We start from the raw sequence: 26,433 nt of genomic DNA, 5'->3' as shown, positions 1-26,433 counted from the left end.
CTGTCGCATCTAGAGCTTTCAACCACATATTTAAACTAATTTAGTGTAAAAATAATTAATTTTCTACTCTTGGGATTTTAAAAGTGACTAAAAAGAAAGCTTTGGGAAAACTGAGTTCAAAGGGAATTAAATGAAGTGGTGTGAAATTAAAAGAAATGTTTTATGTAATGTCCAGTCTAATAAAATATCATGAATTGTTTGACTTTTTCTTTTTGACCCATGTACCCCATCTAATACAAAACAGGTTTTCATTTTTATCTGCTATGGCAGCAGATCCTATAATCATCTAAATTACATAAAAACAGCAGTTTTAGCCATCTTGCATTAGAGGCTTAAAAAATAATGATACTATCAAAGGGCTATGAACTATAAGCTTACATGTCACCTCTGACAAATAATATAAATATATTTCATTATGGAGTGTGAATTTCAGAATTTCTTTTTGAACTGGGAGAGATGAATAATTTCAGAAAATTTGCATTTTTGTAAGGTGCGAGAATAAAATATGATATCCCACTGTTAGGAGATGTTGCTGAACTTTCCTTAGAAGCTTTGAGTGGAGCAAATTGTGTCTTTAGTTTTTGACTAGTACATTCAATTCTTGTTTTTTAAATGTACTTGCTAAACAAATTCAGTTAACGAAAGAAACTCATTACCTATTGTAGTGCAGAGTCTAGACAAAACAAGAGGCATACTGACAAAGTAGGTCATGCTCTGGGAAGTCAAGATTATTTAGAAACATATTATCAGCTAAACTGTAGAACAAGTAAGTAAAGTTAAACCTAACAGAACATATTTTCATTTCTGCAAAAACAGAAAATACAAACTGATAATAATAATAAAAACAATAGGCATACTGTAGTGGGGTGTTTACTTGAGTTTCATGAAAGAGCAAACACCTGAAATTCTGTAGTCTACCAGCAGTAACAAAACAATAGAGCATTAGTAAGGGTCATTGGAGATGTGAGCTCACATCATGTTGTTTACAATCCACATGGTGTTGATATAAAGCATACAGTTTGCAGTGTATTTCTTGTTTATTTTTGAAGTACTCAAGTATAGGAGAAACCCGCAGAAGATAAAAAAAATGTTCCTAGTAAAAAGATGCAATCATTTTTCACAGGTATGTAAGAAAAAATGCTAAACAAAAGATGAAGAAGAAGCACTCCTGAAAATATTGCAATATCTTTTATAAATGGAAAAGAGATAAAAGAACCATACAATGGAAAAATATCCGATAATCCATGTATAAATGTCAACCCATCAAGGGTTTTCATAAGTAATTTAGAAACTTTCAAGTTGTTGGGATCTGGTATCTACAGACTACTGGGGTAAATTCAGATTCTGCCTTGCCTAATCTAAAAATGCATCAAGAGTCAAGGAGGCAAATCCCCCCCCCCCAAAAAAAAACAAGAGTACCAAGGCACATAATAGAAGATGTGCCTTAATTATTCATAACGACTTGAAAGTCACCAATCATCATATCAGTATTCAAGTCCATATGTTTTTAAGTGCAGGGGATTACCCGGTTCTTGACCCTTGGTACTATATACAAACACTTCCTTGTTTTTGTTGCTGCATACTCCATAGACCATCCTGCATTGATTGGTGAATGGGAACATGTGCTCCCAAAGCCGATCAAAGTCCCTGTACATGAATGACCACTGGCTTCAGAAAGAAGCCAGTAATCATTTATAAAATGAAAGTAAACAAACACACATGCACTCACTTTCTGTGTACGATTATAAATACACAGGAAAAAAGTGTTGAGACATCTAGCGGAAAAAAAAATACATTTAAATATAAATGTCCTCTACTTATTAACCTCTTCAACCTCTCTTCCATGGTTACTAAAACAAAATGGGCATATAGGCAAAAAATGTTTGGTGTTTATTTACAGTAGCACTTTTCATTTTTAAACTATAATGACTGAAATCTGAGAAATAACAACTTTTTTCTTTTCTTTTCCTTTCCTTTTAAAATACATAGGATATAAGTATTCACAGCAAAATGTACCACATGTACCACTCAAAGAAAGTGTAGCTTGTCTTGCAAAAAACAATAAATAGAAAATTTAGGTGTGATAGGTAGAAATAAAGTTATTGGCTAATTAATGGGAGAAGCGCAAAATTTAAAAATTGCTCGCTCTCATTTTTAAGGGGAAATGCTCTGTAATAGGAAAATGGTTAATAACCATATTTACAAATACTTTTTTTCACTTTTTATATACATTTAAACCTTTTAGGGATGTATGATATTTGGCAATATTGGGGCCACTACAATCCCACTAGTCTTACTTTACCACACTCCAAATGACACCTCCGATAATTAGCATGCATAGTATGTATGGATGAAACACAAAAGGCAAATAAACCACTAACAGACCACCTCAAAGACCAAAAAGCTAGTTAGTTAGGATTTTTGTTGCCATTGGTACAGGTATCATAGTTGCATTTACCTCTGATGTTCCGCCTCTGACACGTGCAATGACAATCAAATAGTGCTATAAAAAGCACAGTGAAAATAGAAGTAGTGTGATTCCAGTAGGGGCCCCAAACCTCTTGAAGATTTTGTAGCATTCCGAATTCAGATTTTTGCATCATAATGTCTAAATGTTGCGCTGAGAGTCAGAATTTGGACACAAATTCTGAAAATTACACTTCTATAATGCACAAATGTTTTTCACATAATCCATACAAAATTTAGATTTCTGCCATCGACATTAATGCAAAACTTAGTACATATTCCAAGTTCTATATTGAACTCAGAAAGCAAAATGGTTACTTTTTGTGTACATATTCTTGGACATAATTATTCTTCCATAATTAATCTTGATTTTTTATTTAGTGTGAGAATATATGTTCAATAAGTTACAATTATTTAGTGATTTCACAATGCAAACTCAGAATCTACAAAATTAAGGCCCAGTGCACACCAAAACCGCTAGCAGATCCACAGTATGCTAGCGGTTTTGGGAGCTGATTTCAGAGCGATTCTAGGTATGTTTAGAGAGGTTTTCTAAACATACCTAGCGGTTTTGGGTGCGGTTTTGTGTAGCAGATTACACATATTGTTACAGTAAAAGCTGTTACTGAACAGCTTCTGTAACAAAAACGCCTGGCAAACCGCTCTGAAGTAGCGTTTTTCAGAGCGGTTTGCGTTTTTCCTATACTTTACATTGAGGACGAAATGCTTCCGAAAACCGGAGGCGCGTTTGCGGCTTGGCAAACACCTCAAACCGCCGGTGTGCACCATCCCATTGCAATACATTAGCCAAGCGTTTTTACAGGCGGATGCGGCCGGCGGATCACTCCAAAAACCGCTCGGTGTGCACTGGGCCTAAGAATGTATTCAGAATTTCAAGATTTTAGGATTTCACTGGATTCGGAAATTCTGACCATCCTTATGCTTGAGTGTGGTATGCTGTTTTCTCTTCATTGAATCTTCCCCATAATCTAATAAAGGGTGAGACCATTGTTATGATTTAATGAGCACTATAAATGGGCAGTAAAACACCAAAGCCCATATGAAAATCACCTTTTCTTCTAGGTGATGGTTTTTTGCTAGTTTTCTTATAGGTGATATTTTTGCATCTTGTCATAAAACGCCTGTTAAACCACTAGCAAGCAAGAAAACCCCTCAAAATAATTTTGATAATGTTTTTACCCACATTTTAGTACTTTTACAGTTATAAAACACTGAAATGTAATTTTAAAGAGAATATGAAAATTATCTCTGAGGAGATAACTCAGGAGAAAAAGTGAATTGCATATGGGCCCCAGGCCCTTATCAAATTCACCTATTCTCCTTAGTTCTCTCCTAGGAGATAATTTTTCATCTTCTATTTAAAATAACCTATCAGCACTCCACAACTAAAAAATTACCAAAAAGTAGGTGAAACAGTTCTGTCAAATTTATCCTGAGTATTTTCTTGCTTGCCGGTGGCTTAAAATGCATTTTATTAATATGATGTGAAAATAGCATTTAGGAAATAAGGGAAATTGAATCAGGCCCTAAAGGTGCATACACACCTAAAGGTGCATACACACAGCTATAGTCTTTGGAAAATGAAAGATCACAGACCAATCTTACCACCCTTCATGTAGTATGAGAGCATTTCTACACAGTCTTTTCTATGGAGCTGAACTCCCCATCAGATAAAAATCTTTGCAAGATGCTGCACACAAAGATGCTGTACAGACACAAAAGATCAGTATCTGCAAAAGATCTGTTCCTGCCAAAGATCCGTTCCTGCAAATTGTATTCATAGTCTATGAGATCTGCAGATCATCATACACACCTTGTTTAACTGACATTCATCTGCAGATCAGACAATCATCTGCAGATCTGAAAATCCATCCTGGTGGATGTGATCTGCAGATGAATGCCAGTTAAACAAGGTGTGTATGAGGATCTGCAGATATCATAGACTATGAATGCAATTTGCAGGAACGGATCTTTGGCAGGAACAGATCTTTTGCAGATACTGATCTTTTGTGTCTGTACAGCATCTTTGTGTGCAGCATCTTGCAAAGATTTTTTGTGTTGGGGAGTTCAGCTCCATAGAAGAGACTGTGTAGGTATGGCTCTCATACTACATGAAGGGTGGTAAGATTGGTCTGTGATCTTTCATTTTCCAAAGACTATAGACTGATGTGTGTATGCACCCTTAGGTTTTGTTCACATCTAAAATCGAAATTGCTGACAGCAGCGATTTTCTTTTTTTTTTTAGCTTTTTTTCTCCCTCCCGACGCTCCACTGCATTGAACTATTTTGTGCAAAGCGCTTTTGTAAGCACTTATGCAAAGCGATTCCATTTTTCCACTTCCCGATGTCCCGACTGAATATAAAAAGATGCATGCTGTCTATATACATGGTCAAAAGCAAACTTGTTGGCTTCATCTATGTTGTATTTTCCAGCAATATGAAAGGGTACAGTTATTCTAGACTTTTTGTTGTACTTGAGGCCACAAAAATGCATGTGAAAAAATATCTGCAGAAAAGCATATGGCAAGTAGTTAATTAATGATGGTCAATGAAATGCAAATAATTCCATACATCCTTGATGCAGGGTCATGCAAATTTTAATGCACATTTCTGCAGCTTGAAAAATGGACCTGGGACTTGGTCGAATAAGATTAGTGCATTTTCAAACGGCATCAATTTACATACAAAATGTCCATGATTCTGCATCAATTATTTGCATCTCACTGACCTTCCCTAGTGGAAAAAAAAACACAGTTTTGCAAATCATTAGCTCTCATGACTATTCTCAGAAACAGAAATCACTTTTTGCTGGAAAATCAGGTATATTGCTTGTTATCTTTTGGAGCTTTCTAATGCCTTAGTGTGCAGGCCCTGACTTTTCTATCCTGTGATACAGTAGAGAGATGCTGTTAAAGAGTGTAGCTTACAGAATCTGTAGTGTAGTTATAAAAAAAATCAATCAACCCCTTCAGAATCTATCCAGTTTGTCCTAGCCTGCACAGCAGTAATAATAAAGAAGTTTACCAGGACTGTGTCTGCAGGATTCACGGAGTCGGAAAGTGTGAATTGATGAAGCTTATACTTTTTCCAATTTGTCCATTTGTTTTTGCCCTTGCTGTTATGCAGGGGTCTCAAACTCAATTTACCTGGGGGCCGCAGGAGGCAAAGTCAGGATGAGGCTGGGCCGCATAAGGGATTTCACGTGTCCCCACCGCAAAACGAGGGCTGCAGAGCCCCCAAATCGCCCGGGGGGCAATCCGCCAGCATTTCCTGGAAGGGGCAGAGCTTTCAGCTTCAGCTCTGCACCTCCTGACGTCAATCGCGGCGGATCGCCGTCAGGAGGGGCAGAGCTTCAGCTGGAAGCTCTGCCCCTCAGCGCAGTCGTGGATGTTTGCCCAGGGGATTTGGGGGCTCTGCAGCCCTCGTTTAGCGGTGGGGATGCGGCGGATTACTTGGGAGCACTGAAGCGAACTAGAAGGTAAAATAGGCAAAAATAGTTCGCTTCCGTGTCTCTTTTGCTTTTGCCAGCGCGGGCCACAAAATATTGTATCGAGGGCAGCAAATGGCCCGCGGGCCGCGAGTTTGAGACCCCTGCTGTAAAGTCACATGCAATTGCAGTCTCCCACTGTAGAGTCCAATGTGTTGTTGCTTTAAAAGCAGTGCAGTTACAGTATCCATATGACACAGGAGGCTAATATAGGTGTGCTTTATTTTGAATTTCCATTTGTGCTTGTTACTTTAGAATTTTAGATATTATTCAGCACTGCAGCCAGCGTGTAAGAAAATAAGAACTGTGAGGATTTAATGGAACAGATCTAAATGTTTTGTATGAAAATAGCCAAATTAAATCAATTTAAACTGGTAAGGTGATGTGGCTGAAGAATACGCCCAGTGACAATGAAATACCTTTATCTACTCTGAAGGTGGCCATACATCAAGCGGCTTGGCACCCATTCAACCATCCAATTAGATTATTATAATTGAATGAAAATCGTTACCACCAAGAGCATGCCCAGTCAACGATGCAACCAATTTTGGGCCGACACTTTTGGCATGTATCGATCGGACATTCTGCAAGATGTCAGGCCAACATGCTCAATCGGGGGCATGGCGGTAAGAGCGTGTGATAATCACAAATGTAGAATGCCATAGAAACCCCCGGCCACTGTCCCCCCTAATGTTTTATTTGCCCCACTGCCCAGTGCAGTTATACTTTACCTGTTATGCCACCCGCTGATGTCTGCCATACTTTTGTGTGATGTCACACAGGCCCCCCATGTGCTAAATTGTGGGGCCAGAATGCTGAAGTACAGTGGATGTGGCTGACATCAGAGTACAGGTAAAGTATAACTGCACGGGGAAGCAGGGGGGGAGGGGCTATAAGGGGGATAGCAGTGGGGATGGTGAGGCAGCATGACCATGTCACAAGGCTGATTCCTGTAAGATTTCATGCTGAACTTGATCGTTAACTGGCCTGTGGAATATGGGCAGCTGACAGATCTCGCTCTGATCAGATTTGATCAGAGATAGATCTGTCTCTTGGTCGAATCTGCCCATCATTGCTAGATGTATAACCACCTTAAGAATATGTGTAAACTGCCGAACAGATAGCTACTTAGTAAACTCAGATAGGTGAAATATAAATTATTTTTTGCATATGTGTATCAGTGCCAAGGAAACCAAAGGTATCCACCGCTGAGAGAAGAACAATGTCCAGAGTTCACAAACAGGTAAATTATATATAATCAGCGCAGAATCCAAAAAAGAAGACAAGTCTTCAACAAAGAATAAGAGCAGGCAAAACTCCACCACAACAAATATCGGGGTCATGGCACAGCTCTGCAATCATGGATACCCAGAAAAAAGGAAAGAGGCTTACCAACTGATGGTGACAACAACCCACATTATAAGGTTGTATCAACGGTTTGGTACGACATCGGGAAACAACAGTCCATTCCAAGATCCACCAATTCAGCGTTGATTAATCTCACAAATGGATGTCAGTAAACATAATAGAAAACAACCAAATGGCAAGAGTTTTCATAGTAAAAACAGCATAAAAAATTGCATAAAAGCTAAACTTACATACAGGGTCCATGCAATGGGAACACCGAGAAAGTTGCATGCGTGTATGGGTCAGCAGTATAGGACAGTATAAAGGTGCCTTCTGTATCCTACCAATATTTTTATTCTGTTTTTACTATAAAGACTCTATATTAAACGTTTTACACTTAGGCCCATATGCAATTCACTTTTTCACCTGAGTTTTCTCCTAGGTGATAATTTTAAACTTGTCAATAAAATGCATTTTAAGCCACCAGAAAGCAAGAACATACTGAAAATAAATTTTACAGTACTTCTTTACCTACTTTTTGGTACTTTTAAAATTGAAAAGTGCTGGAAAGTTATTTTAAATCGAAGATGAAAAATGATCTCCTGGGAGAAAACTCAGGTGAAAAAGTGAATTGCATATGGGCCTTAGAGTTGCTGTTTGTTTTTTATGATGTTGACAGACATCCATTTGTGAGATGAATTATTTCTGAATTGGTGGATCCTGGATTGACTGTTGTTTCCCGATGTCCTAACAAACCATTGAAACAACCTTATAATGTGGGCTGTCACCAGCTGGTAAGCCTCTTTCCTTTCTTTTGGTATCCATGATAGCAGAGCTGTGCCGTGACCCCGATATTTATTGTAGTGGAGATTTGCCTGCTCTTATTCTTTGTTGAAGACTCGTCTTCTGTTTTTGGATTCTGCACTGATTTTATATAAAATATACATTATTGACAAGAAATGGTTATACTTGAAATGTAAAAATGATAGAGAAACCAGTGCATTGCATAAACACATAAGTCGCCAAGTTAACTATAGTCAACGTTTTCCCCTATCTTTATGCCCTTGTCTACTCTGGTGATTGCTTATTTGTACCTCAACATTTTGAGAAAAAGGTTGTTTATGGGGGAAATGTATCAAACTTCCACTTGCAATATACCCCAAACTTCTCTGCCATGTGGGTTAGTTGACTTAGCAGGGAAGAGGTTCACACTTATTGACCCATTTTCCTGCTGCAGTCACCCTGCATTGAAGTGCATGGAGTTGGTTAGCAACTCTGTGTGTGTGTGTGTGTGGGGGGGGGGGCTATGTAGCATATTTTTTCTTCTTTAATAAAAAAAAAAGTGAAAAAAGTAGATATTGTTAGAATGCGTACATTAAAGTGTTGTGACGATTTATCAGTGTTTGTTCTAAATAAGATACATTGATATAAAGCAGCATCACCTGCCTTTGCTAGTGATTTAACTCTTAACCACCCTGGCGTTCTGATTAAATCGCCAGGGTGGCTGCGGGAGGGTTTTTTTTAAATAAAAAAAAAACTATTTCATGCAGCCAACTGAAAGTTGGCTGCATGAAAGCCCACTAGAGGGCGCTCCGGAGGCGATCTTCCGATCGCCTCCGGCGCCCAGAATAAACAAGGAAGGCCGCAATGAGCGGCCTTCCTTGTTTTGCTTATATCGTCGCCATAGCGACGAGCGGAGTGACGTCATCGACGTCAGCCGACGTCCTGACGTCAGCCGCCTCCGATCCAGCCCTTAGCGCTGGCCGGAACTTTTTGTTCCGGCTGCGCAGGGCTCAGGCGGCTAGGGGGGCCCTCTTTCGCCGCTGCTCGCGGCGAATCGCCGCAGAGCGGCGGCGATCAGGCAGCACACGCGGCTGGCAAAGTGCCGGCTGCGTGTGCTGCTTTTTATTTCATTAAAATCGGCCCAGCAGGGCCTGAGCGGCAGCCGCTGGCGGTGTTGGACGAGCTGAGCTCGTCCAAACCGCTCAGCTGGTTAACGGTTATAATGATCTCTCTATAGTTTGTAGAAACCGAGACAATTGAAATTTACAAAACACGTATAGTTACAAGGCAACAAAAGCCCTATACAAATTCATCCATCAGACAAGGGCTGAATTTACATTTCGGGAGCCTACATTCACAAAGATTTTAGCACCTGAAAATCCACCCTCTGCTGAAGTACCAAATCCAAACTCAAGCATGTGTTCATTCACTGAACTGCTGCACAAGAGTACTAGCTTTCCAAGGTTGGCCTGACCATCACATCACCTCCCCCCATTCTCCTGCCTGACATGCCTGTGCTTACCATTCTGGAGCATGAGGCAGGCTGGTCACTGCTCAGGGTGCATGGAGTGCTGGGTTGACCTTCAAACCAGCTTTCTATGCTCCCTTGGTGGTGACATCAGCATGTCTTCAAGATGTTGAGCCCAGTTACCCAAACCTGATATAGCCACCTCTCTGCACACTTGTAACCCTAGGTCCATGCTTAGCGTGTCTAGTGCCAAGTAAGCTCTGCTCCAGACAGTATTGAATGCTGTTCAATCTTGCACTCATTAGGCAGAATTTGGCAGAAATCCCATGCTGAAAAGTCAGCTAACGGGCTTTTAACATGGGCGCTAATGGTGGCACCTAAAATCCTCCAGCACCCTTGGTGCCCATATTTTCTGTTTTGATCTGTTAAAGGATATCCCAGCCCCAAGATTCCACAATGAATCCCCCTAAGAGCCTAAATCCACAGGTCACCACCTTGGGAGAGGGTGCTTTTTTTGTTAATCTTTTTTCTTTTAAAGCAAATAATAGGTATTTACAGAACACATAGTTCTGTTACTAACTGTCCCATAGAGGAGTTAACAATCTAACCCCTACATTAATCATATGTCCATTATAGTCTAGGGACAATTTTAAGGGAAAGCCAATTGAAAAGCAGGTATAACAGAGGCGCCAAACAAGTATAAAAATGATTAAAATGTGTTTAAAAAGGGGGAAAGTTGGTGGACTCACCTCCCTCTGGTAGACAAGAACCAAACAATAGGACGTTACTATAGGTAACAGTCCAATAATTTTTATTTAAAGGGAACCTAAACTAAGAAGGATATGTTTCCTTTTAAAATAATACCAGTTGCCTGAATCGCCTGCTGATCCTGTGTCTCTAATACTTTTAGCCACAGCCCCTGAACAAGCATGCAGATCAGGTGCTCTGACTGAAGTCAGACTGGATTAGCTGCATGCTTGTTTCAGGGTGTGATTCAGCCACTATTGCAGTCACAGAGATCAGCTGGACTGCCAGGCAACTGGTATTGTTTAACAGGAAACATCCATATCACTCTTAGTTAAGGTTCCCTTTAAGAAGCTCCAAGTATGCAATGCGTTTCACGGGTCACTATCCCGCTTCATCAGGCAATAGATTTGGAGAACACAATGTTGGGTCAAAAGACTGGCCAAGCGCCTCTGTGAGGCGGGTGTATCCCCATTCTTCCTATCTACAGAGAGCGACTTTTTGTTACCTGAGTGGGGTCAGGTCATAATTCTCCCCACCTGCATGTCCAGTGGTTGCTTTTGTGGCAACCTATGTTTGTGAGTATAATACTACACTTACTTACTGATTACCCACAAATGTTGGAAATACTACACTATATTGGGCTCTCGGTTTAATTTTTGTCTTTCTTAAGGGAAAGCCAACTAACTTCCACGCAGACAGAGGGAGGACATACAAACTCAGTGCAGATAGTGCCCTGGCTGGGATTTGAACACCCTGGCTGTGATGAGCGCTGGGGACCCAGCACTGTAAGGCATGGGCGCTATCCACTACACCATTGTGCTTTCCTATCAAAAACGACAAGGTCTTTTTGATTTATTTTTCTTTAGCTAATTGCCACTATTCTCCTTAACAAACATAGCAATGGTGATAATAGCATGTATGGGGACTTTGCCATTAATCCCCTGAACCAGCAGACATTTGATGAAATCAAGAGCTTGCCCTTACAGAAAAGCATAAGGTTCTCTACATAAAGCAGAGTAGTTAAATGTCAAGATGTTCTTTTTACTACAGCACAAGTATACATATACATTCAAACAAGAAAATTACATTCTGAACTTAAGTGCTATGCAAATGCTTCCTCTGGATACTGGGAACAGATACTCAGTGAAATCATGTATGTAGCATGCAGCATGGAAATCAATCATCCAAAGAGCGTTTAAATAGAGATGGCCCAAACCTCCGATTTTCGGTTCGTGAACTTTCGCGAAACCGCGATAGACTTCAATGGGGAGGCGAACTTTGAAAACTAGAAACACTTATGCCGCCACAAAAGTGATGGAAAAGATGTTTCAAGGGGTCTAACACCTGGAGGGGGCATGGCAGAGTGGGATACACGCCAAAAGTCTCGGGGAAAAAATCTGGATTTGACGCAAGGCAGCGTTTTAAGGGCAGAAATCACGTTGAATGCTAAATTGCAGGCCTAAAGTGCTTTAAAACATCTTGCATGTGTATACATTAATCAGGGAGTGTAATTAGAGTACTGCTTCACACTGACACACCAAACTCCCTGTGTAACGCACCGCAAACAACTGTTTGTGTAGTGATGGCCATGCTGAACTGGTGCGCACCATGGCCAGAGTGCAGGTTGTGGTGGTTTTCAAGCCCATATGGTCGCAGGGCTGTGGTAGTTTGATGATAGAACAACAGTGACTGTCAGGTAGGTATATGCAGTGATGGGTATTATAATGTGCACCTGTCACACACAGACAGGTACCAAACAGGCACAGTGACACTGTGTGCGCTCACGTAGGTAGGTGGGTGCACTGAAGTGAACAACAGGTAGTAGATATATGCAGTGATGGGTATTGCAATGTGCACCTGTCACACACACAGGTAGTCACTGAATGTGCTGGGCCTGGCAGTGGCACACACAGTAGGAATTAACAAGGCTGTCTATGCAGCACAAGTGTCAGTGGGACACTCACACACACAAAAAATAGATCACAAGAACAAGATTAGCTCTCAAAAGAGCTGTTGAGGGGTGCTTTTTTTTTAGCAATAACAATTAGCCAGGAGCAAGATAACTAATCTACAAGAGCCTAACCAAGCTTTCCCTATGAGAGTCTGCAGCAGCTATCCCTTCTGCCTGCCTTTCATAAGGGGGGGTGGGGCTCCAGGAGGGAGTGTAGCCTAATTGGCTACAATGTGCCTGCTGACTGTGATGTAGAGGGCCAAAGTTGACCTTCATGATGCACTATGAGGGTGAACCGAACTTCCGGAAAAGTTTGCGCTTCTCCGCGAACCCCGGAAGTTTGCCTGGAACTGATTGCTGGTGAACCGTTCGGGCCAGCTCTACTTTTAAAGAGGCTCTGAAGCGAATTTTTTTGCTACATTCGCTTCAGAAGTCTCATTAGCCGCAAAGCGCCGCATCCCCGCTGAAAAACGAGTGCTGCAGACCCCCCAAATCCCTGGGCAAACATCCATGACCAACTTGGTCATGGATTTTGCTGCTCTGAGAGGCAGAGCTATGAGCTGTAGCTCTACTTTCCTGCCGTCATTTGCCATGCAGATCGCCTTCTCTCCCTGCCCCTCTCTGTGAAGGAAGAGTGAGAGGGCCGGGGAAAGGCGGCAATCCGCTGCGATTGACATCAGAAGAGGTAGAGCTACAGCAGAGAGCTCTGCCTCTTCAGAAAGTGCCAGATTCACCACCGGGGATTTGGGGGGTCTGCAGCCCTCGTTTTTTATCTGGGATGCGGTGGTTTGCAGCTAATGAGAGTTCTGAAGCGAATTAAAAGGTAAGCATAGCAAATTATTTTGCTTCAGACTCTTTCAATCATATCAGATGAATGTAAGTACATCTTTATTCATTTATTTGTTACAGGAAGCATTACTTTTCATGTCCTGCGTATACCAGGCTATACAGTAGTGTATAAGATTCCAAGGGCCTGTTGCAATTACATTTTTCTCCTTAGTTTCTACTTGGAGATAATTTTAATCTTCTGTTTAAAATAACTTTTAAGCACTCTCTTGCTTGCTAGTGGCTTAAAAGCCATTTTATTGAGATGTTGTGAAAACATCACCTAGGAGAAAACTTGGAGAAAAAGTGAATTGGATTGAACCCCAAGGCCCTCCTAATTCAATTCAGTTTTTCTCTGAAGTTTTCTCATTCGTGATATTGTCACACCTTATCAATTAAATTGTTTTAAGCTACCAGCAAGCATGAACAACCTCAGAATAATGTTACAAAACTTTTTCATCCTCTCTGATACTTTTTCAAGAAGATGCTCAAAAATTACCTCCTATACGTAAACCTGGGAGAAAACTTAGGAGAAAAAGTGAACCAAATAGTTGCCCAAATCTCTAGGCAAGAATCAGTCCTAAGCACTTAAGCAGTTATTCATGATATATCATTGTTGCCTACTACTATTGTGTCCATGAGGCATTTTGTCCTCTGGAGACCAAGTTTTGTACTTTAAGTTGATGGACTTGACAAAAACATGATTATTTCCACATACACACATTTCCATTTTGATTGCAAATGAAAACTATTTCATCTTAGGTTGTGTATATAAAAAAAATTCTCCAGATTACTTGAGTATTTCCTGCAAGGTGATTATGGGTCACTAGAATGCATCTTAAGAACTAGATTTCCTCCTATGCCACAATGGCTATCTGATATAACATTTGTGATTATTATTCCCGGAGTATACTGAATGAGTTCTGGCTTCTGTTATTGAGATTGTGGAAGATATTAATGGTATGCTATATAAATGTGAGAAAATGTGATGGTGATATTTTGAGACCAGTGCTCTGGAAATATACTTTAAATGAAGATTTTATTTTGCTGTCACCTGTGCTCCCAAAGTAAACAGAAAACAATGAATACTGTTCTGTTTCACAGACTCAAAACAAATGATTTATTCTGCACAGCTCTATCTGGTAAAAAGTGGTAAAGTGACTGCAAGTATGTATAACCTTGAAAGGTTTTTTACCACATGTATTATTTTGAGCCTCTTTCAGAATTAACCTTTAACCCTTCCAGGTTTCTATAAAGTTTACAGCCATTTAAAACATTATTTAAAAAAAAAAAGCTATTTAGCACTTTGAAACTTCATCTTCATCCAAATTTGGCAGACCTGTTGTAGCAACTGCGTCATGATGAAATGTAGCCCCAACCTTCAGTAAATATTATTAGAGTTGCTAGTACAAGTAATTACTTGCAACAATGAGCCAGAAGTGCTAGTCAATAGTTGCAGCAATTATCCACTATGACTGGTTACTATTAACACAGTTGCCTGCGAGAATGAGATATGGCTGTAATACTTTGAGTTAAAGACCAGCTAAATGTATCATGTATTTGAATCCAGTGCTGGCAGATTTAGCACCCAGAAAACAGATCATCAGTAATGAGTTTTCCAGTAGCTTGCCAGGTTGGGATTAATACACTGTTCTTCATGGACACCAACATCTCACCATGGATCATATAAAAGTAGCTGAGCCAATAAATGATAAATCCTCTTCTCAGCAGCTAACCCAAGGCTCCACCCATTAACTCTCATGATCTGCAGTACACTCAACCTTAAGTGATACTCACTCTGTTGTCTGTTTGGCTTCAGCATTCACCTTCCTCCTGTAACTGAGATTCTGCATGCTGCTGATAAATTAATGTGGCCATTTGGGTTTTGTATTGTTGGTAACTCACATTTAAACCACCTACTTCCCCCAATTAAAGACTAATTACAACACAAACAATGGCCTAATGCTAACAAATACAGCACACAGGAGACCAGGGTTCCAATCTTGGCTCTTCATGTTCAGTAAGCCAAAACCTATTCAGTATTGAGACCTTGGGCAAGTCTCTCTAACACTGCCACTGCCTTTAGAGTGCACCCTAGTGGCTGCAGCTCTGGTGCTTTGATTCCCCAGGAGAAAAAAGTGCAATATATATGTTCTGTGTCTGTGTGTGTCTTATAACATATTATGAGCACAATCCAATATCAGACTTTTTTTTCAAAAGAGCACCAAAATGGAAGTTCTTTTTAGTCTTTAGTTGGAGAAAGTATGTTATTTACATCTAAGCAAACAAGAAAGAGCACCAACATGGAAAATGCATGTGTGTCATGGATTGGGGCGCAAACAATCGGGCAACACCTCCTACATGCTACTTTCAATAAATGTTGTGGTTTGCACAGCATATAGTGGCTTGTGCTCTTGTTCTCTCCTTTATAGTGTAATTATAGATTAAGATTACCAGTGGTTGCACCTGCAAGTATACTTTGTATAATTCTCCTTTTCTACCACCTTCTCTGTAGCCTAAAAATGTACAAAACATATTCAAAAGGCTTCATTTCTACATAACTATTTCACTATTTCCACAGAACTATTCTGTCTATCTACAGTTGAGGTAAAATAAGAACAGGTTGAGAGTGGTGATAAATAACAACAGGCTTAGACTTTATTACCACATTACAGAGCATTAGTGAATCGTTTTATTTTATGAATTTTGTCTGTATTTTAAGAACCATCTTTATTTTAGGACTGCAGGTGGACAAATGGGAACTAACTGCTCAGTGAATTCATCTCGGTGATAAATCATGTGCAAATGAGAATATACCTCCAGAAATGGTAATATCACCGCTGAAAACAATTAGCGAATTAAGCCCAGAGTGAATGAGTGCTGTCTGTATGCTGTCCATCACACAAAGTTCTGATTTGCCTACTGTCACTTTACCTAATTACCTGTGATTTTCTGAAAACCCACAAGGTCTTTTGAAACGTTTTCTTTGCTGCCACTATGCTGCTACACATGAATAGCTAGTGGTTCAAATACATACAGGACTTTGCTATTAACCTTTAAAGTGGGTCTATTGACTAACAGAATCCATAAATTAACTTTAGTAAACATTTGCGGTACCACCTGAAGTTTGAAAACATGTTAACAAGATTGTCAGAGGCATTGCCTACTGGTTTGGCAATTTCAATAGCATAATATATTTGCAATGATAACTACTTTCATTGTCTGTTGTTGTACATGTACACTGTAATTAAGGATACAAACACTGAAATCATTGTAACTTGACAATAAAATAAATGAAATCCATGGAAAGTGTTACAAATTGTAAACTACTTTCGTACAACAAAGATTATCTTTAAAAAAAATAATCACATTCTAGAGACAGAGTGTTAAGTCATGAACTTTTTTTGTGAGTCTGTAACATGCCTAGTGCACACAATTTTGAAAACACAATGTACACTGTGTAAATGTAGAAAATAAAAAAAAATGAATACGTTTGTATTCCCAACCAAGCAATTTGGACATAATGATATGTAATGTCAGTCAGGCTAACCTAGGAGGGCTGCCCTTAGATCTGTTATGTACACTGCAGAGCCTGGACATTTGTGTTGATGTCACTCAGCATGAACAACTTACATCAATAAAAGATTTTGTAAAATCTATGGAGTCTTTATATAAGAATACAGAAAAAGCTTTTCCCTTCACAACCACACACTGAAATAATGAGCAGCTACACAAAAGGTATATTATTTTTGACAGGGCCAGTATATGACTAAAAAGTCACGGACCTCAATGGAATACTTGTTAAAAGGGTCTTTTCAAAAGCGTTTTATATGTGGAAGGAAAATAAAACTATAAAAGCTTGATTTCACTTTTTTTTCCTGCAAAAGCCTTGTGAAAGTACTTTTGTTATTAATGGTTACTATAAAGACTTCATGTTATGAAGCATTTGTACAAGGCAAGGTACAAAGTTGATTACATAATACAGAGATTGTAAACATAATTGACACAGTAACGAATACAGACAATTAACTACAAATTACAGCCGCAAAGAATTATACAAGACAATGCACTATTCCTTTGAGTTTACAATCTAAAAAGAAAGGGGGAAAGAGTAAAGGTGGCCACACATCAGACAACTTGGTGGTGACCAAGTGACCATGCGATTCTGATTATTATAATTGGATCGGATAAAAATCAGTGCCACCAAGTGCATGCCCGATCGATGATGCAACCAATTTTGGTTCAAAATTGATTGCATTAATCTGTTGGACATGCTGCAAGGGCCTTCATGGTTGGTACACAGTGGCAACGGCAAGCGATATTGGGACGAGCGACAAAACTCCCGCACTGTTCCCCTAATGTGTAAATGTGTATGTACAATATGTGTATTTATACATTTACCTGTCCTGTGTTGCAGTGTACGGGCAGCTGACAAATCTTTCTCTAATCAGATTCGAGAGTTTTGTCCCTTTGTCGAATCTGCCCATCATCGCTAGGTGTCTGGCTACCTTGAAACTTTATATTACCTAATTGTGAGTTCCTGTGGTAGATTCTACAAAAAACAGTAGACTGACAAATTTGATGTGCTAAGTTGGCCATACACTTATAGAATTCCACCCAATGTTCCAAAATTATCAATTCCTTTCTGAAAAGAATCAATTCAAAATTAATCAATTCCTACTGTACACTGCACATCAATTTCCAATAGATCCCAGCAGGGAATCTATTGAACATTGATCGAACTGCAGAGTTGTGCTGTTCGATGCAGTGCTAAGCTCTTGCCCCGCCACTGATTGTTTAAAATTTTCCATCCTGTCTGATCAATTCTTTCAGTTGATTTTTGTTTAAAATTGATCAAAAATTTATCAATCTGACATTTTGGGGAATCGATTCCCAGCAGATGAATTGAATAAAAAAATCAATGAGTGTATGGCCACCTTAAGGGAGTTCAAGGGGAAAGGAGAACAACATGAAAAAGTGCTGTAAATGTGAATGAGCAAAAAATGATTGTAGAGAATGAGAGAAGGTGGTGGTTAAGTTTTTATTAGAAGTAGCAACTAGGTTAATAGGTTAGTGGCTGGAAATAAACGGGGACATGTATGGATGGGACAGGTTACAGAAGTTTAAGTTCAACTTAACTTCAAACTTAAAGCACTCAGGATGGTACATTACTATAAACGGTGAGCAGAAGCAATGTGGTTGACAGAATACCTGATTCATGGCCAAAATCTGCTCGCCACTGCAGTACAATTAGCTTGCAGTCCTCTTTGCCTTAAGCTAATGGGTGGGTTAGTTTGACCATATGACACAAAGTACAAATGACACATGCTACATTACATTTCCCACAATCATGCATTACACTAGTATACAAGCATGAGGAGATTGAATTTAGTAGACAATAGCAAGTAGTTGTGAGAAACTGTGAAACCTTAAGGCTGCTTTCACAGTAAGACGTTACAGACGCACGTTAGTGCAGTCTGTAATGCAGCCCACTGCACAGCAATGAAAAATCAATGGGCTGCTCACAGTGCCCACGTTGTGTTACAGTGTAACACAGCACGTTCAAACAAAGTGCTGCATGCTGTGCGTTATACGCGGCTAAGCCGCGTTAGACTGTTTGCACATGCTCAGTAATGTTGGAGGAGGAGGTCTCCCCTCCTCCTCCGTGGCCAGCTACATGGCTAATTAATATTCACTGCACTCAGTGATGTGCAGTGTTTACTTCCTGGAGCGGCCACTCTGTGAGGAGATTGGCCGGCGGGACCACGTGATGCGGATCACGTGGTCTTCGGATCCCATAGCATAAAAAAGGCACACCAAGAGCTGCATAACGCGGCTCTTGGTAGCATCCTCCTACAACACCACCAGGCGTTGCGTTAGGGGCACGTTATGCGACCTATAACGTCCCCTAAAACGCAACGTCCTGGTGGGAGAAAGGCCTAAATGTACAAAGGGACATTAACTTTTCAAGCTGAGCAATCTGGTAGATTAACCTGCTACAACTGTGAAAATACTCAATGTTAGGCAAGTGTCACACTTGAGCAAATCCACTGCGTTTTGTTGCATACAAAAAATGCGTGCACAATCACATCTAATGATAGTCTATAGTCCAGCTGCGTTTTCCAGGGTCATATGTGAATGCGCATAGCGTTAAAAAAAGATATTACCTGCACAACCTACCTGCACTCAATGCATGACGTTTTAGAATCAATGGCTACTGTAAAAACCCCTTTGTGTTAAAATGTGAAGCAAAATACACACTTTGCGTAGATTCCTGCATACAGTATGAAAGTGTGATCCCTCCCTCAAACTTGCCAATTCACACTCATCAACCTGATTTCTTTCAGAATCTGTTTTAGACAATATTGCTTTTCATTGCTTTTAGAAGAGTTTTGGCATGAATGCCAGTCTTTGATGTGTAGTGATGAGCGTAATGACCTAATTATGATTACGCAACATTTCACATAATTTGCAAAATTATGAATATAGCTGCAATTGAAATTTCGCAAATCTCACAAAATTATGCAACATTTTGCATTTATGGGGAATTTCATAATTAGGATTGTTTACATAACACAAACAAATCAGAATTTTGCCATTTCGTCCGTTCTTGAAATTGTGATCCAGTCTAGAGCCTCCTGATACATTTAAAACGACAGCACTATTATTAGATATTGCAAGTGGCTGCAGATAGAGCCTCCTGATACATTTAAAGTGACAGCATGTGCAGGGGAGCATTTAGTCATTGCCTAAATGTGCATAATTACTATTAGAAACAAAATTACGTCCATTTTCGTAGCTTTACCTTGTTTCTATAGAAAACATAAAATTAAGAAATTTTGCATTAAACACCAATTTGCGCCAAGATGAAACTAAAATTTCTCTTACGGAAATCCGAATTACGGATTGGCCTCGATTCATAAAGCATTCCCGCATTCGGAAATGCTGAAAACGGCTCACTTTACCGACCACACAGCAAAATCTGTATTCATAAAGGCTTTTTCCGCATGAAAAGCCGACATTCGCGAGCAGAGTGATAAATCACCGCCTTGCGCGGTGATTATCATAGCAAAAGTAACAAGTAGTCAATTCATAAGGATTAGAGGTAGCGGTATGCGGACGGGTATTACCGCTACCTCTGGTGTGGCGAGAAGCGTGCGGAATACAGTGCAGTGAATGGGACAGACCTCCCAAGCAGCTGCAGAGAGAACACCGCACGGAGGGATTCCGCCTGCTTCTCCTGTTTCCGCATGCGTAGGACAGCCTAACGCCTGCCTACAGCGGAATATCTCCGCACGCCTGTCACATCTAGCTACATTTTTATGAATTACCACCCTGAAGGCGGAAATACCGACAGCGGTGTTTCCCCGCTCAACTTTCCCCGCTCGACAGCACTTTTATGAATCGAGGTTTTTGTATGGCAATTACGAAATTACGAACTCAGGAAACACGAAATTACGAACATTTTGTTTCAACACTATTGATGTGCATTCTGCGTTGCTTGCAGAAAGTTTACCAGATTCAAGACCTGTATAAGACTACTCACCTGTGGCAATGTGCTGAATTAGCTGATTTTATAATTCAGTGATCATTCAGAGAATGGCACAGCTTCCCACCTGTGTGAAAGGTTGGATCCAAGATATCTCTTAAAGGACAACTGAAGTGAGAACAATATGGATGCTACCATACTTATTTCCTTTTAAACAATACAAGTTGCCTGGCAGCCCTGCTGATCGATTTGGCTGCAGTAGTGTCTGAATAACACCAGAAACAAGCATGCAGCTAATCTTGTCAGAACTGACAATGTCAGAAACACCTGATCTGCTGCATGCTTGTTGGGGGTCTATGTCTGAAAGTATTATAGGCAGAGGATCAGCAGGATAGCCAGGCAACTGGTATTGTTTAAAAGGAAATACATATGGCAGCCTCCCTATTCCTCTCATTACAATTGTCCTTAGGGCTCTTTCACATTAGGGCAGACTTTCTGCGTTAACGCAAACGGAAGCCGTTTGCGTTAACCAAGGTAAGATGAAAGTCCATAGACTTTCATTTTACCTTTCACACTCGACGCTGCGTTTCGATGCGTTGCGGTTCCGACGCACCCCGGCGCAGTTTTTCCTCCAACGCACCCGCGAGCCGGCGGTTTCCGTCGGGTTTAATTACCAGCTACCGCCGCTGATTGCGTCGCACCGCAGATACCCGACGGCACGCCGCAGGCAGACAACGCGTGCAGGAGAACGGCTCCTGTTCGCGTTGTCAGATGTGAAAGAGCCCTAAGTGTGGTGTACATACTACATATCAAATATCTAAATGGCTTTTCTCTTGTGTGAGAGCCCTGGTGCCAATGAAACTTAATGCAGCTTGAAAGGTGATGCCTAATTCAGGGCATTCCCATAATTTGCTTGCTCTCTCTCTTTAACCAGTTCAGTCACCCGGATATAGCCCCTACATCCAGAAAGGCTGTTGCTAAAGATGCCAGGATGAAGGAACTACATTCAGCGCTAAAACTGCTGATGTGAACACTCGAACACATGCACATGCATGCGCATGCCAGCTGCACTACCAATTGGAGCAAGGGACTATGTGGTCTCTCTACCTGATCGGTGCCCCCTGAAGCCATAATGATTAATGTTACAGAACTGTAACAGCAATCATTGTAAACCGCTGATATAGGAAGTCATTACTTCCTGTAAAGTCCTGCCATGCATGCACGCACGTTACCCCAGCACTGATTGGTCCAAGGGATCTTGTAATTACTTGACCTTTCACGTTCCCGTGATTGGTCTGGGATCATGTGATCCCTTGGCTGATCAGTGTCCTCCCAGTCCTTCAATGAACATTGTCTCTGCTAAAGATAGTGTTCATTGATATAAAAAAAAAAGAAAAATAGTAAGAAAAAAAATAGTAAAAAAAATCAGAAAAAAGGTTGAAAATAAAAAAGAGTAAAAAAATAAAGTGTTCATGTTCCCTCAAGGCAATGATTGGTGCAAGGGATCATGACCCCTAAGGAAATGATTGGTGCAAGGGATCATGAGGTCCGTGAACCAATCAGTGTGCCTGAAAGTCTGTACCCCGCAATGTATGCAGTGACTTTTCTTGCGACAGGCAACTTTTTTTTTTTTTTTTTACAATAAATGATTGTTTTTGTGATATCGAGAATATCATTAATGAAAATTAGTTAAGCAATGTTTAGCGACTTTCGGTATTTGTGACTGCCATGACAGATCATTGAGCAGCCCTTCAGACCCCCATTGCCTGTCGTGATAATTGTATCATGATTAAACGATCTTTTGCACCTTTGTTAGCATGGTAACGTAGATGGGTCGGTTAATGACCGCCTTTCACTGATTCCCGATGCATCTTAACTTTGGTAGTTAGCTTGTATTTGAATGATGACTGTTACAGCCAGTAATAACAGTCATCATTCATAAAAACAAGTAACAATGTTTGTTAAATTGTCAAGCTTTGTTGAAAAGCGCATACAATTTTGCACATTGCAAAATCACACATAATGCTTTCAAATGGTGATGCACACGGTCATTTTCCGGGCGCAAGTAAAAAAAATGTATTCCCTGCCGCATGAAATCATAACGTCTGTACCGTCAACTGCTAGCAGGTCCCGGCAGTCTAAAGTGAATGACACGCGCAACAACGCAACAAAGACGTGACAGTGGGAAGATGTCATTGTCTTCCGCAGACACAAGTATGTTCTCTCTCTAACTGTGCCTCTGTCACAGCAGTCCTCTGTTACCTCACATTTGTGTTCTGAGGTGGGAGGAGCTGCTGCGAGGGGTCACCTAAATTTGTGCGTAGTGCGCACTGATACATTTAGGTGACTCCATTGGCACCCAAGTAATATGGCGCTAATATCGGCTAAAACAGTACATTTCGGTGCCAATTGCCTGATAAAATAGTGGCCAACGGGACCGCCTACTATAGAAACTGCTGTAGGGAGCATTATGACACCTATTTATAGCTGCAGTTTCTATAGTGGGCGGTCTCTGTGCCAGTTATTTTATTGGGTGACTCTGGTGCCCAAACTTACTGTTATACTTGCTTTTAGTGGTGTTTTACATAAGTGCCTATGACGGCACCCATTAGTGTTAGGTATAGATTGGGGAGGATTACAGGGCGTATCTATAATTGCACCATGAGGAAAAACTGGCGTAAAAATGATGGTAATGGGCATGAAATAATGGTAAAAGAATATCAGTAATTTTACCAATATTCTTTTATCCACTATAGTAGAATTTCAGTAATGTAACCGATATTCTGCTGTCACCCACCATACCCTAACTCTCACCTGAACCCTCCGCTAACTATGCCTTACCCTAACCCCCCCTCAATTACTGTAAAAAAGCCATAGGTGCACTTAGGGGATAATGGATTGCTGTACATCCAGTTTGTTATCAAATGACCTATATGTGACCTCATTTTAATCATAATGAGCTGTAGAATACATTTTGATGTGTTTTATAGCTTGGGCCACTGTCACATAAAAAATAGGTAGGGAAAAACTCAATCCATCATGAAAAAAAGTCATTTTCAAAATTGTGATTAAACTTGGGAATGTTTTAGCCAAACCACACGAGTCAGCAGCTTACAAAATATCCACTTTTGTATAGCCCTAGTTGTTAGCGTTCCATAATGGTGACATTTGTGGCCTTTTTGTGATGTCCTGACTCTTCTGGGGCAATGCAAATAAAGAATGGTGCTGTAACAATTAGTGCAAAAAAAATGGCTTGCAAAAAAGCCATAGGTGTACCTTGAGAATCATGGATTGCTGTGCATCCAGTTTGTCATCAAATGACCTATATGTGATCTAAATTTAATCATAATGAGCTATAGAATAAATGTTGGTGTGTCTTATGGCTTGAACCCCTGTTTCATAAAAAATAAGTAGTGACAAAGTCAGTATCTTACAAAACACCCATTTTTGAATAACCCTGGTTGTTAGCTTTCCACAATGGTGACATTTGTGGGTGTTTTCTGCTGTCCAGACTCTTCTGGGGCTATGCAAACAAAGTATGGTGCTAAAATACTTTGTGGAAAAAATTGGCCTGTCCAAAGCCATATCATCGTTAATGGCATGCTAGATGCCCAGATAGTTATCAGATGACATATATGGGGTATTCTTTTAACCTTGACAAGTTGTAGAATAGATTTTAGGGGGAGGGGGGTTTGGGTTGAGGCCTATGTCTTATGAATTACCTTTAGAGACAAACGGATTTAAAATCATTTTTTTTTATTTTCATATATTCAGAACTAAAATAAAAATCTTGTAAAAATAAAACAAAGTGACAAAATTTAAAACAGAATTTATAAATCATTACCTTAGGGACTTAACTTTTTTAATGTTTGTCAAATGGGTATATTACTGTTATTTTTGTAATTATTGCTAGGGTACAATGTGAAAACAAGAAACACAACACAGATACAAAAATACACCTTCACTTCAAAATAATACATTATCCCCATACATTGCACTAGTAGGGAAATAATTTAAATGCTGGAATTACCAGGACAAATGGGCAAATGAAATGTGTGCGTTATATCTAGAATAGCATTCTTTATTTTAAAACTATAGGGGATTAAAATGCATAGAAAATAAAGTAATTACTAAAAACAAATACCACCCCCAAAAATCTAATTGATGGTGAAAAAAAAACAAGATATAGATCATTTAGATGTATTGAGTAGTGATTCTGTTTTTTGAATAATGAATGGGAGGAGCGCTGAAATGTGAAAGTTGTTCAGATGCAAAAGGTGAAAAAACACTGAAGGCTGAAGTGGTTAAGCTTCTGACTTGTGCCTTACTTTGAACAGGTGAGTAGCTTCTCTCATATGCAAGTTATTTTCTTGTGCACATTTTATTGCATCCTGGCTTTTAACTGCCTGTTCTACTGGAATGCCAGTACTGAGTCTCTACCTATCAATCTGCTAGTCATTCGTCACATTTAGAACACAGATAGAAGCTTCTCCATTCAATGAAATATACAAGCTCCACAACAAATGACTTGCAGAACATGAAAACAACTTCAGTTTTATATGTATCCTGAAAGTTGGTTCAGCAGAGATGGAAATCACAATTTTTTAATTCCCTGACTTCTCAGGAAGCCTAAGGTCTCTATTCCATAGGAGGCTGGAGGCAGTGACTTCCATGCCTGCCAGCTGCTGGCTTGCACTGGTTGGATGCTTGCTAGTGCTTGGCACAATTGCACAGTCCAGCAGTCTGTGGAAAGTTGGCCTTACTATGGTCTGCTGGGACTTAGAAGATTATGAAAAACAACTTTTGGAAGAGCAAGCAATGATTCATTTTTTTGGACTTGGTTGGGGGGATGCACTATCATCTATGATTTCCACTGTAGAACATCTTTGTAAATCAGGTCCTGTGAATTTAATTACAGTAAAAGAAAGTGAGATATCAATCAGCTCTTCAGTTAGCTGTACATTTTAATTAGAAAGCCATGGATGGTTCTGCCTACAGTGTACTGCCTAAAATATTAGTATACTAAAATCTGTTTGTTCAAAATAACATTAAATGAGCCTCTGATCAGGAATGTTACTTTTATTCCAACATAAAATGTTTTCACTACGAATTACAAGAAGAGGCTGTTCTCTACACAGAATGCTTACAGGCATTGTCAGCACTTAAGAGAGGTAATTAAAAATACAATGATTTCAAATATAAAATAAATAATATGCATTTAATTGCATTTAATAGTACTTAACCCACACAGGATGCTTCTCCGATTTGCTAAAAATACCTAGCATGATCAGTATATGTGTCTAGTGTTGGTGATATTACATGCCTAGAAGTTGTAAGATGGGCTACACTCCACATGAACTATGTGATACAGTATATCCATGTGTGTAGGGGTCCTTGTTGCTTTGTTACTCTAAATGAATAAGTACATTTGGATTACACCTGCTGTTTCAGCAAGCTAGATAAAAGCAGGTGTCTCTAATACTTTTAGCCACAGCCCCTCAACAAGCATGCAGAGCAGGTTCTCTGACTGAAGTCAGACTGGATTAGCTGCATGCAGAGCTGGGACAAGATCCTCCAGCACCCAAGGGTGAAACAACAAAGTGCCAAAGTGCGCCCCTCCATCCCTCCCACCCCAGCAGTCACACACTGAATGCTATTAGTCTAAGAGCCCCCCCGGGGCCCCCAATCCCCCCCCCCCCCCCAACACCATAATCTCTAGTTATCTGGCTTGCTGTCACTGCCATGTATCCCGTTTCTTATTTCTCTCTGCTTCAAGCACAATAGGGGAATGATAGCGGAGTTAGCTGTGCGCCCCCTCCTACACTTCACCCTGAGGCTGGAGCCTATCT

General features: G+C 40.1%; 1 protein-coding gene across 1 annotated transcript in view; it reads right to left on the bottom strand.

The window, feature by feature from the left end:
* Positions 1-26,433, bottom strand: part of PCDH15 (protocadherin related 15) — a 1,564,441-nt gene that overhangs the window by 814,193 nt on the left and 723,815 nt on the right. The window lies entirely within an intron of this gene.

The sequence above is a fragment of the Hyperolius riggenbachi genome, chromosome 10 (assembly GCF_040937935.1).
Source record: "Hyperolius riggenbachi isolate aHypRig1 chromosome 10, aHypRig1.pri, whole genome shotgun sequence".
Lineage (NCBI taxonomy): Eukaryota > Metazoa > Chordata > Amphibia > Anura > Hyperoliidae > Hyperolius > Hyperolius riggenbachi.
Note: the sequence above shows the minus strand (reverse complement) of the source record. Positions and strands in the feature narration are given on the sequence as shown.